A 13,508-nucleotide genomic window follows, 5' to 3' on the forward strand; every position below is an offset into this window, starting at 1 on the left:
GAGTTGGCAGACAGGGCAGCAACCCGGGCACATGAAGTAGAGATGGCAAAACTTCATGGGCAAATGGATATGGAAAAACAAAGACTAGCCATGGAAGAAAAGAAACTACAATTAGAGCATGACATGAAGCTGAGGGAGCTGGAGCTGAAAGCAAAAAGTTTGGAGCTTAATCCCTCTGGTGGCAGCACACCGCCAGTACCGGCGGAACCAAGAGTTTATATTCCCAAGGATGTAGTGAAGGAGTTCTTCAAGAATGACGACATCGGGCAGTGGTTCAGAGCCTACGAGGTAGCCATGTCTTCCCACCGGGTCCCTGAGAGAGATTGGGGAGCGGGGTTGTGGGGACGGTTCCTGAGTGAAGGGCGGGACACACTGTTAGATTTACCTGCTGATGTTCATAATTCATACGCCCATATGAAGGAAGCCTTGATGACTAGGTATGGGTTGACCCCTGTGTTATATAGACAGAGGTTCAGGGGTTGCACTAAGATTCCCAATAGTACGTATGTGGAGTATGTGACTTTCTTTTGCAGAGCGCTGGATGGTTGGGTAAAGGGTAGTAAGGTAAATGATTATCAAGGGCTTCTTGATTTAATGGCATGGGAGCACTTGTCCAGTAATTGTTTTCCTGAGCTACGCCAGCACCTGATAGATAGTAGGCTGACTAACCCTAGGAAGCTTGCTGAGGAGGCGGACCGCTGGGTCAGTACCAGGGTCCACAAGGGTCCCGTGGGAGATTCCGCCAAAGGTGGGCAGTGTCCCCAGCAGAAGAGTGGGGGGGACAGGGGTAAACAGAAGCAGTTCCAAAAAGGGCCCCAAAGTAGTCCCCAAGGGAACCAAGGGAAGCGTTCTTAGCCTCCCCCACCCCAGAAACCGACCGGGGCCCCGACAGGTCCTCCTGTTCAGAAGGGGCCCGTCAGATGTTACAGGTGTAACAATTTGGGGCATTTTGCCTCTGATGTAAAGTGTCCATTGTTTGGTAAACCAGCACCCACTGGTGCTCCACCCCGGCAGGTGACTAGTGTAGCCTTGGGGGAGGAGAGGGATGTCCAAGGTGGGTGGGGTCCTGCAGAGATGTCCCTTGTCTCGCTAGGAGACCGTGAAGTGGTCCCTCCAACCCAGCTGCCTGAGAACACTAAGAAGTACAGGCAGTGGGTGACCATAAATGGCCATAGAGTGGAAGCCAGTCAGTCATAAGCTTTTATTCGATATGCAAGATATCTTGTAAGCACATAAAAAATACAATAGACACATAAAAATCACAGTTCCAAGAAGCCAGTATGAAAAACATAAGAATATAAAAAAGGGCATAAATTTCCCATAATAAATTATCTAAAAAAGAATTAAACAGCTACTGACAATCTCTTGCAGCGAATGAGCCAGGACCACTTTAAAAATTTCGCAATTCCACACACAAAAAGGGGGGAAGTGTCCGTCGTTAAAATGCGCAGGGCCTCAAGGTGACTACGTGTGCCCATATTGCGACAGAGGGGTTTCAACCAGACACCCCTGGGCCTTGCATAATCCGGGCAAGCAAATAAAACGTGTACAATAGTCTCAACCTTGCTAGGGCAACATGCACAATTGGGAGAAATGCGGGGCACAGGTGACCAACTCGATACCAATGCACCTAGGGGGAGGCATCCAACTCTGAATTTGAAATAAAGGGCTCGGTCATAAGGGAGAGTTATCAAGTCCAGGTAGGGTTCAAAAGCCACAGTGTCTTTAATTTGCAAAAAGGCGACAGTCGACTTGCAGTGGTTGGAGGTTGTATTTAGCCGCTCCGCACACCAGTTCCAATAATGCGCCTTGACAACTTCTTTTGTAGGGGCTGAACGTGATGACCAGCAGCCTCCTAGACCGACATTCTCCAAGAGCTTTTTGGTATCTCTAAGCCACTTTATTTTGGCCCAGCCCCCCAGACTCATAATTTCTCCCAAGGCATCAGCATAAGATTTCAATTCTTCACCCCTCCAGATTCTTGTCCATAACAAAAGCGGGCGAAGCTGGGCCTGGTCTTTAATATTTTTGCAGCCCATGTCCAACCGGACAGGTACGGATGGAGTACTCAGGGGAACGGAGATAAGAGATTTCAATAACTTACTCTCCGCTGTCTCTAGATCTTTCAAACAGCAATGGCCCCACAGTTCTGCCCCATACAAGGCTGATGACACTACTTTAGCCTTGTAAATGTCAACTACTGGGGTGAGTGATCTTCTTGGAGAGGCCCTGAACTCCCTCATAAGGGCACCTCCCACTCTCCTATGGCTGAGGACCATTTTATCAATATGACTAACCCAGGACATCCTATCCGTAATCCGGATACCCAGGTAGTCAAATTCGGCTACTTTCTCTAGGGGTGTCGAATTTAGAGTCGGGGGGCGGCCCAGTTTCTTAGGAGGATTTAGGACTAGATATTTTGTTTTATCCACGTTTATTGTTAATCATCTTGCATCACAGAACTCCTGAAATCGTGTTAGTAATTTCTGGAGACCTTGAGGGGTCTTCGAAATCAGGAGCGTGTCGTCCGCAAATAGCAGGGTGGGGATCCGGACTCCACCGAGACAGGGGGCGTTGGCTGGTTCTTGCTGGAGATGTTTTACCACCCCATTCACATAAAGTGAAAATAGGGTTGGAGCCAAAACGCAGCCCTGCCTTACGCCCCTAGAGACTGGAATCTTCTCAGTAAGTTCACCGTTTTTACCCCAGCGGACCTGGGCAAAGGTATGGGCGTGAAGGTTGATAAGAAGTGACAAGATGTAAGGGGGTAAGCCCAGCTCGAGAAGTACCCTCCAAAGATCCTCTCGGGGGACTAGGTCAAAGGCAGTCTTCAGGTCTATAAAGGCCAAATAAAGGCTGCCCTTGCCCAGTTCCACCACCTTCCACCCCAGTAATATCAGCCTAAACACCTGCTCAATTGTCCCCATTCCGACCCGAAAACCTGCCTGAAAGTCTGAAAGAATTTTATTCTCCTCCACCCAATGGAGGATCCTTCCGAGGATAGCTTTACCTGCTATCTTTTGGGTGGAGTCGATCAGACTTATGGGTCGGTAATTACCTGGAGCTTCCCTGCACCCTTTTTTATAAACTGGGACCACCACCGCCCCTTTCCAGGATTCAGGTACTGCCCCTCCCATCATGATGTCGTTAAGTAGCGCTGCTATGACCCGTGCCCATTCAGCTGGGTATGCCCTCATAAGGTCTCCCGGGAGGCCATCGGGACCCGCAGCCTTGCGTGGGGCTACCCACCCTATAACCCCCTCAAGTTCTAGCGGAGTAAAGAGGTCGTAGGCATGAGGTTCAATTATATGCGTAAGAGCCATCCCCGCATTACAATCCCCTTCTGGAGGGAGGTATAAAGACCCAAAGTGCTTTACCCAGTTTTGTGGCGGGATGTTACAGGGTCTCATAAGTGCATCGGGGATTTTCCGTGCACTTATAAGTTTCCAAAATGCCCTTGGGTCTCTACTTTTGCTGGCCTGGAGCAGGTCATCCCAATATTTATCTTCCCACTCCCTCCTGGCTAGTTTAAGAGAGTTATTGTAGGCCCTCCTTGCTTCCTGTATCTCAAGACGGGACTTAGCTTTAATCGCCTCAACTAACTTAGCCTTAAGAACCCTACATGGTTGGGAATACCAACCCTCAGGGAGTTTTTTAGAGAGTTTATTACCCAATTTATTATGATGAAGGGTAAAGACATTAGTCAAGGCATCAGTCAGGGAGACAAAGAGCCCACTCACTCTACCCACACCTTCCGACGATGTTCCAAGGTTTAGTACTGTATGGTTTAGGAGAGATTTTATTTCTTCTACCTTCCCCTCTGATAAAACCAGTTTGGCCCATTTAATTCGCCTGCCACAAGGGGAGACTTCCGATACCTCAGGTGGTGCTGCTACTTGATTTATAGGGACCTTACTTGAGTGACGCCACCACTGAGCCATACTTAAAGAAAGCGGGTTATGGTCGCTTTCAACCGAGGGGACCACCTGCATGTCCCTTACATAGGGCCAAAGACACACGTCTACTAAGAGATAATCTAACCTAGAGGTATGTCCGGGCCTATTATACGTGTGAGCACCCAGCCTATCCGAGGGTGTCCTCCCATTAACAGCCCTTAGATTGAATTCAAGGCTCAGGGAGTATAACTGAAGCGCCACTTCTGACCACCTCTTGATCGGTGGGATTTCCAGAGCCGGAATCCCCCACCTAGTGTCCTCCTCTTCTTGGTCGAGGGAGACGTCCGAACCCAAAGGCTCGAACGTACAGTTCATGTCACCTGCAACCAGTGTACAAGACTTATGTGGGGTGTTGTTTAACAAAGTCTCGAGTAATGATATTATAGGAGACTTTCTCCCGCCCACGGTTCCCCGGGCATAAACATTATAAACGTTTAAAACAACTCTCCCCCTTCGGTCTATTAAAGTTATGTTTTGAATGTCAGGAGAACCTGTGGGGAAATCCATAATTCTGCAATCGAGAGATGCCGCAACCCAGATAAGGAGGCCACCGGCTGGGCGCCCCCTCCCTGAAGTTGAGACATGCGCAGAGGAGAAATAGGAGGAAAAACCCACCCTGTGGACCGGCACACAACTCCATGTCTCTTGGAAGAGGCACAGAGAGTGCTCGTCAACCTGCGTAGTAAAGTCAGCCAGGGGCAGCTTTCCTGCAATCCCCGCGACATTCCAGCTGAAAACCTTAAAGACAAGGTCCGTCAAAGCCGGAGTGCTGCAGGGCACCGGAATGTCCCCGCCTGTAGAGCTCCTCGGGAAAACGTGAGGACAGCAAGGGTCTTGCAAGGTGGGTGTAAGGTCACCTATCCCACTTGCAGGCTTACTTTTGCTAAGTGATAATATTTCCACTGAATCTACTCTCTGCCCAACTTCCAGTCAAATGGGTCCCGCTGAACACAAATGTTTCTCCCTGGAGACCCCTGAAAACCCATTCCTATTCTGATCAAGAACAGGGGGACTTAAGCCTCGACCGGTAGAGTCAATGATTTGCCTGGGGTAAAAGAAGGAAAGGTCTACCACTTTAACCCCCGGGACCCCCATATTAGGAACAGGGGTACAAATTGATGGTACCACTCTTGGATCTTGGAAATTTACAATTATACAGTCCCCCTCCTGTGTTTTTTCTCCGTGTCCAACCCAGTCCACTCTACGAACACTCAGTATAATGCCATCCACACCTAGCGGGATTGGCTTATTTGCCTTTAGCCAGTGGATACACTTATTCTTAAGTGATTGATGATTTTCCCACTGGCCGTCTTTTAAAGGAGGCACATTAACCATGACTGCCGCAAAGGGTTGACAGTCTGGTGGAAGATTTACTGGGGGAATTTGACTCACTTGTTTGCTTGGGGCAGGTGTAAGGGTCGATCTGGTGATAGGATGGGGGACGGACCTAAGGGATTTCTCTAAGGCTAACCTGCTAGAGTTGGTGCAAGCCCCTTGTTTTTTAGGAATTTCCATTATACGACTCACTACCTGTGGTTGCTTCTGTCGGGGAGACTTAGGTTTATTTTTATCGGGCACTATCTGGGATTGAGGACCCTTTTGCAAAAGTCCTGCTTTGGGACTTGGAATGGATGTGGAAGCTGTAGTAGATGGGCTATTAGAAGCTCCCTTCTCACAACATAGTGGATGCTTAGAGGCTCCCTGAGATGAAGGCACGTTTCCGGTTGCGACCAAGTTCTTAGCTTCGGTCACTCTACTTGTTTGTTTAACTGCTACTTTAAGTGCGTGAAAGCCGTCAAGGGTTGATTGCTCGAGTTTGTCGATCCTATCCCCAAGGCCTTTGACTTGAGTTAGCAACGGATTCAAGAGTCTATAAACCTTCTCAAGAATATTTCCTACCGTTGCTAAGTCCGTAAACTTTAAAAGTTTCGCGCTATTTGGGCCAGAGTGTGGCTCCTCAGGAGAGTTTACAACATCCCCGGGTATGGCCAGTTTATTCGCTACAGCTTTGGCCCTTGAAGTTCTCATACCCACTCCAAAAGGCTTTCTTGAATTTTGATAAAGCGCGGCCTGTCTAACTGGCCAGCCCCTTTTACGTTTACGAACCTTTTTGCTTAAGGGCCTATTCTCCTGTCTAATGATGGTTGTTTGGGAATTATTGGGGGACCTATCTATCTCCCCTACTGGTAATCCCAAGAGCGAGGTGGACGAAAATAGAGGATCCACAACAGTAGTGGGTTCACTTGGGACATTGATGGATGATGATGCAATCTGTTTACCAAGACCATCTGGCTCCATGGTGACTATTGGAAAAAGAGCAGCCAAACTTTCTAGCCTTCCTATATTTTGTTCAATGTCGACCAACTGGGGTGGGTTTAAGGAAGTACCAAAAACACTAGGCGCAATATCGTCCTGGGACTGGGTACTTGCAGTTATAAGTGATGATTGAGCATCGCCCCCCAGGGATGAACGTCTCGAAGGGAGGTAGACCTCAGATAAACGCCGCTCAGACATTGCAATCTCCTTATCAATCACCGCCGCCACCCTGGTAATGAAGCGGTCCATAGATCCAATAATGGGGCTTGCTGTATTTGGCCCCCTTACGCCTTCATTCCTTAACAGTTTACCAGAACGGGTAGACATAGTTTAGTAGGTACGAAACCGGAATATGTACTCACAGGTCTAGCAGAAACAAGGGATGTGGCCCAGCCCAGCCTCCTCCTGCCTCTGACGGCCACAGACGGCCACAGACGGCCACAGACGGCCGGCGACGCCCGCGCGCGTCCCGCGACGCGGGGGAAGCGTCTGTTGATGTAGCGCCTCCGGGCGCGCTTCTCCGGCGGATGTGGGCGGGACGCCGAGTGGACGCTGGGGGCTGTAGTCCTCCTCGCAGGCGGCCTCGATTGAACTGGAGGCGGCGTAGCGGACTGTCAGCGACAGTGCAGAGAGGTGGAAGGTGCTCTGCCCCTGACCCCAAGAGCCAGGTAAGAGGTGCTGCGTTGGACTGTGAGGCTCTGAGGGCTGTGGATTTGAAAATCTCTCCCCAGTCGCAGTGTTTGGAACCCTTATAATTCCACAGAGTGTGCGTAGGAATCTCTGGTGTCTCTTGAGCTGGTTTTGGATTCTCAGTATGTAGAGGTTTAATACTCTTGCAGCCTGTCCACTAGAGGAGGTCCGGAAGTTTTCAAAGCGCAGCGGGTGCCAGTGTTTTCACGGCGCCTCCACCGGCGCTTCTGCAGGGTAAAAGAACACCAAATGTCACCCTACAGTCCGCTAGGCCTCAGGGAGGTGACATGCTGTATTCCGCAGTCTCGCGGCCGAGGGAACTGGCTCAAGGGCAGGCCGCAGCTGCAGCATCCGGCAAAGCCTTGTAGGCAGGGGAGGACGACTGCACCGAGGTGGAAGCTCTTAGAGATACAGGAGCCAGTGTGACAGCTGTCAGGTGTCACCTGGTGTCTCAGGAGCAGGTGGTCCCCAATGCATTCTATCCCGTTGTTGCCGCTGACAACACAGAGAGACACTGCAAGGTGGCTCAGGTTCCCTTTGAGTGGGGGGGTCTCTGGTACTCTTCAGGTAGCTGTGAGGCCCGCCATGCCTGTAGACTGTTTGTTAGGGAACGATTTGGAGAGCTCACCTTGGGCTAAGGTGGAGCGGAGTGCTCACCTGGAGATGTTGGGTATGCCGGATTGGGCGTGTGTCACAACACGGTCCATGGCAGCCAGTAGAGGGACTCAAGAGGTCCTGGAGCCTGAGAGGGAGGCCCAGGAACCGGCCTCAGAGAGAAGGAGCAAGGGGCGCGGGAAGCCGGCCCCTGAAGTTCCCACGGTCCAGGAGGAAGCAGACCTTGAGGAGGATGCCCTGGAGCCTACAGGGGAACAGATAGCTGAACTGGGAGACCTGCCGGAGCTGACCCATTGGCAGCAGGAAGGGGGTTCCACCAGGGAGGACTTTTGTAAGGCGCAGAAGGAGTGCCCTTCTCTCGTGGGTATGCGGCAGCAGGGTGCAGACCAGGCCACAGGTGATCAGTCAGGATCACATTTCGTTTACTGGGAGAACGACCTCCTATATACAGAGCCTAAGGTTGCTGAGCCTGGGTCAGCCCATGCGCTGGTGGTACCCCAGGACTTCAGAGCCTTCCTACTGGGGCTGGCTCACGATGTGCCATTGGCAGGGCATTTGGGGCAGGACAAGACCTTTGAAAGGCTTGTCACCCACTTTTATTGGCCTCAAATGCGCAGGAGTTCAGATAATCACTGCAGGACATGCCAGACTTGCCAGGCAAGTGGAAAGAGTGGAAGGAAGCAGAAGGCTCCACTCCAGCCATTCCCTGTGGTCGGTACCCCATTCCAGCGAGTGGGGATTGACATTGTAGGGCCACTGGACCCCAGGACAGCGATGGGCAATAGGTTCATCCTGGTCCTGGTGGACCATGCCACCCGGTACCCGGAAGCCATCCCTCTGAGGACAGTGACGGCCCCCGTGGTGGGACGTGCACTGATGGAAATTTTCTCCCGAGTGGGATTCCCTCTAGAGGTGGTGTCTGACCGAGGTACCAATTTCATGTCCAAGTACATGAAATCTCTTTGGCAAGAGTGTGGTGTAACCTACAAGTTCACCACACCTTACCACCCCCAAGGAAACGGGTTGGTTGAGAGATTCAACCGAACCCTCAAAGGCATGATAATGGGCCTGGAAGGACCCATGAGGCGTAAGTGGGACGTCCTCTTACCATGCCTTCTCTTTGCTTACCGTGAGGTGCCACAGAAGTCTCTAGGGTTCAGTCCCTTCGAGCTTCTGTATGGTCACCCAGTCAGAGGACCTCTAAGTCTGGTCAAGGAAGGCTGGGAGCAATCTCCCAGGAAACCTCCCCAGAATGTATATAGTTACATGCTGGCCTTCAGGAATCAGGCTAGGCGATTCAGGCAACTTGCTGAGGCAAATCTGGAAGCCAGCCAGGAGGAGATAAAGCGGTGGTACGACCAGAATGCCACTCTGGTAGAGCTTCAGCCTGGACAGAAGGTATGGGTCTTGGCCCCCGTGGAGCCGTGTGCACTCCAGGATAAGTGGACCGGTCCCTTTGAGGTGGTGGAGCGCAAGAGTCCTGTTACCTACGTGGTGGACCTGAAGTCTCCTAGGAACCCCTTAAGGGTCCTACATGTCAACCGCCTCAAGCCCCACTTGGAGAGGTCCCAAGTGGGCATGCTCTTGGCAACAGATGCTGGGATGGAAGAGGACACAGAACCTCTTCCTGACCTCCTGTCAGCCAAGGAGCACGATGGATCAGTGGATGGTGTCATCCTCTCTTCCACCCTGACCCCTGAGCAACAGAATGATTGTCGCCAGTTGCTGGGACAATTTTCTGATCTGTTTTCCCTGGTCCCTGGTGTCACTGATTGGTGCGTCCATGATGTGGACACTGGGGATAGTACACCTGTGCGGCACAAGGCCTACAGGGTGAATGACAGGGTGAGGACATGCATCAAGGAGGAGGTCTCCAAGATGTTTGCACTCGGGGTAATTGAGTCTTCCAGCAGTCCTTGGGCCAGCCCAGTGGTCTTGGTCCCAAAGGCTGCAGCGCCGGGAGCCACACCCGAACTCCGGTTCTGTGTGGCCTACAGAGGACTCAATTCGGTCACTAGGACCGACGCACACCCCATCCCCAGAGCTGATGAGCTCATCGATCGGCTAGGGGCTGCCAACTACCTCAGCACGTTTGATTTAACGTCTGGGTATTGGCAGATCGCCTTGACCGAGGGGGCCAAAGAGAGGTCAGCATTTTCCACCCCAGATGGGCACTACCAGTTCCGGGTTATGCCCTTTGGGATGAAGAATGCCCCTGCCACCTTCCAGAGATTGGTCAACCAGGTGTTGGCTGGGCTGGATTCGTTCAGTGCAGCCTACCTGGATGACATCGCGGTGTTCAGCTCCACTTGGGAAGAACACCTGCGACACCTCTGGGAAGTGTTGATGGCGCTGCGCAAGGCAGGCCTCACGATCAAGGCGAGTAAGTGCCAGATTGGGCAGGGTTCCGTGGTGTACTTGGGACACCAAGTTGGGAGTGGCCAGGTGGCGCCCCTTCAGCCCAAGATAGAAACCATCCTGAATTGGGAGGCGCCCAAAACCCAGACAGAGGTGAGAGCCTTCCTAGGTCTCACTGGGTACTACAGGAGGTTTGTCAAGGGGTATGGCAACATGGTTGCCCCCTTGACAGCGCTGACTTCGAAGAAGCAGCCCAGGAAAGTGATTTGGACTGACACCTGTCAGAAAGCTTTTGAGGCCTTGAAAACTGCTATGTGCACGGCTCCGTGCTCTTGGCTCCCAACTTCTCCAAAGAGTTTATCGTTCAGACAGACGCTTCAGAGCATGGTGTGGGGGCTGTTCTTTCACAGATTAATGAGGAGGGCCTAGATCAACCCGTAGCCTTTCTTAGCAGGAGGTTACTTCCACGGGAACAGAGGTGGAGTGCTATTGAGCGTTAGGCATTTGCTGTGGTCTGGGCGCTGAAGAAGCTAAGACCCTACCTGTTTGGGTCTTACTTCCGGGTTCAGACGGACCACAGGCCCCTCAGATGGTTGATGCATATGAGGGGTGAGAATCCAAAGCTGCTGAGGTGGTCCATTTCCCTACAGGGTATGGATTTCACGGTGGAACATCGCCCTGGTACAGATCACGCCAATGCTGACGGTCTGTCCAGATTTTTCCGCCTTAGTGATGAGGAACTCCCTGGGGTAGGGTAGTTCTCCCCACTTTTCAGCTGGAGGGGACACGTGTTAGACCTGGCACCTTGGCGTGAGACTCCCTTCCTCTTTTTGTCACTGTGCCTCATGTGATTTTATGGTGTTGGCCGCTCACCGCGCTGTGCCACTGCCAACCAGTGTCGCGGTGCGAGTGCTCCCTATGTAAATTGTATATGTTGGTTGGATTCCATGATTGGATCGTTTGATTTACTGTCAGACCCCAGTAAAGTGCGCCAGGAGCGCCAGGGCATGTAAATGCAAACACCGCTGGTGGGCTTGCAGCACTGGTTGTGCCACCCACAGAAGCGGGCGGTAAAATATGTCTAAGGTCTGCCATCGTAGAACCTGCGTGCAGTCTGGTACTGACATGCTGACTGGCCAGTGCCCACACTTGCCGGTCCCTAAAACCTTCCCTTAGCTGCATGTTAGTCACCCCTCTGGTAGGCCCACGGGCAGGGTGCGTTGTGAGCATAAGGTAGGACAAGCCTAGATGCGTGGCATGTCCTAGTAGTGAATTACCGCCATCTTGTTGTTCACTACTGCAAGGCTACCCTGTTCTCATAGGCAGGTATGGGCGGCTTGGATTGTTACACCCTATGATCCTGACCGACCCAGGGAACATGGTAGAAGATCGAGTTTAGTATGCCTGAACTCGGAATAATAAGGTACATCTTTTCCAAGGTTTATTTTAATATTCCGCGTTTGCAAATGCCGCTTTTAGAAAGCTGGCCTTTGCTTGCCTAAACATTTCAGCCCGCCTCTGCGTGATGTGTATCTGATGTCTGGCTGGTGTGAGTGACAGGGCTGGGGGAACCCAGATGGGCAGGGCTAGGTAGCCTGGTGGTGAATAGGACGATCGACAGGTAGATGGGGGGAGGAGTACTCCTAGGCTCTGAATAGGACAGTGCTCTGCCACCTCAATGCCGGCTCCACCCCCTGTGGAGCGTCTGATGACTCTGCCCTGCACTCTGAAAGAAGAAGCCTGCATCTCGTAAACAAAGTGCTCAGAAACCGGACTGGACTAGGCAAGGGCCCCCTGGCCTGGGAGAACAAAAGATTTGCTGTATAAATGTAGGAGCCCTGCTCCTAAGAAACTAGATCCGCTTTTGACCAAGAAGAATCTCTGCCTGAGGAGGAGGCACCGGGAAAGCTGTAGGAGGAAGACTGTCCCTATCCTGGGGGATTGGCCTGCAGTGGTGACCTTGCTGCCAAAGGGGAGAAGAGAAACTGTTGCTGAAGACTTTGCTTTATTTTTACTTTCAAGACTTGTGCTTTTCCAAAACGATCTCCAAGGGCTTGGAACTGAGCTTGCCTCCTGAACTGAGCCCCAGGACCATTGGGCTCTACCTGATCTTCACTCGCCTGCCGCTGGACTGTGGTGTCCTTTCCCTCGCCGGAGCTGTGACCCTCGTGCCCCAGCCCCTCTCTGAGCCGTGACCAGGACTGCTTAGCCGCCCCCGCCTTGGGAAGAGCCTCGCTCGATTGGAGCCGCTCCCCCTACACTGTGCTGGGCTGCCCCTGTCACCTCGCTCGCTGGAGGCTCGCTGCGCACCTTCACCCTCCTGCCGGAGTCGGCGTTGTGAGCATCTCCAATCCTCGGACGGCCCGGATGAATCTGCGTGCCCGGCTGCCCCGCTTTTTTCACCCGCCACCTGCAACACCCCGCTCTTGTCGTGAGCCTGAAGATCAGACCCCCATCGTGAAGTGTGGGAGCCCTGGACACCGCCTCGCCCTTCTGTGGAAGAGCCGCTGAAATCCCGCACCCACTTTCGCGTCAAGAAACAAGATACTGTACTTACGAACTCGACCGCAAGCTCGCATCGGATCCAGGGTCCGCAACGTTCTGATTTCCCTGTCATCTGCCGTGTGCTTCCCGGGCGCCGCCTCAGCACGAAGTGCGCTGAGGCCCACAGTTACCTTGTGCCCGCCTAAGGAACTTTCCGTAACAAAGAGAACTTTACCGTATTCCTAAGAGTTGTGGCCCCATCAGTTTAACGTTACTGGGCCTTGTATTCGAATCTGCTGAATCTACATAAAAGCTTATTTTTATACTTGCTGATTGGTGTCCGTTTGTGGTGCATGCAAGGGGTTTACTGTATGTGTAATTGCATTTGCTTAACCGTGTACACCTGAGACTTAGCCTAGACTGCTCGCGCCACGCACCTAGAGGGTGAGCAGGGGTTATTCTGGGGAGTCATCCTTCGCCCTGACAAGAAGTAAAGGGTCCCTGCTTGTTGTGGGTACACACCTGTGTCAACCAGAGCCCCCTCATTTCTAACATTGGTGGCAGCGGTGAGGATTTACGGATTTGCATTTGCGGTTTGCGTATAGTGAACCACTGATCACCACGTAGTGAGAGCAGACCAGTAACACAGCCACAAGACTAGCGATTGTTTTTGTTTTGCCAAGAACCTCCGTTGTTAGAGCCATGCCTGGTTCGCTTCCCGCCGGAAGGGCAGCTTCTATAATCTCTAAATTTGAGGACATAGATTGGGAAGAAAGCGCACTTCAGGATCGTACCAATGAAGAGTTGAGAGGTTTTTGCTCCAAGTTCAGAATTGCCCAAACTGGATTGAAAAACAAGACCCAACTCGTGAAGGCGCTGAGGGCCTGGTATGAGTCAAAGGCACCAGAGAATCAGGTGGAAGTGGTTCCACCAGAAAGTGTCCATGAGTTTGGCAGAGGCCTGTCGCCAGAAGAGTTGGCAGACAGGGCAGCAACCCGGGCACATGAAGTAGAGATGGCAAAACTTCATGGGCAAATGGATATGGAAAAACAAAGACTAGCCATGGAAGAAAAGAAACTACAATTAGAG

Source organism: Triturus cristatus, chromosome 1_1 (genome assembly GCF_964204655.1).
Source record: "Triturus cristatus chromosome 1_1, aTriCri1.1, whole genome shotgun sequence".
NCBI classification, from domain to species: Eukaryota; Metazoa; Chordata; class Amphibia; order Caudata; family Salamandridae; genus Triturus; species Triturus cristatus.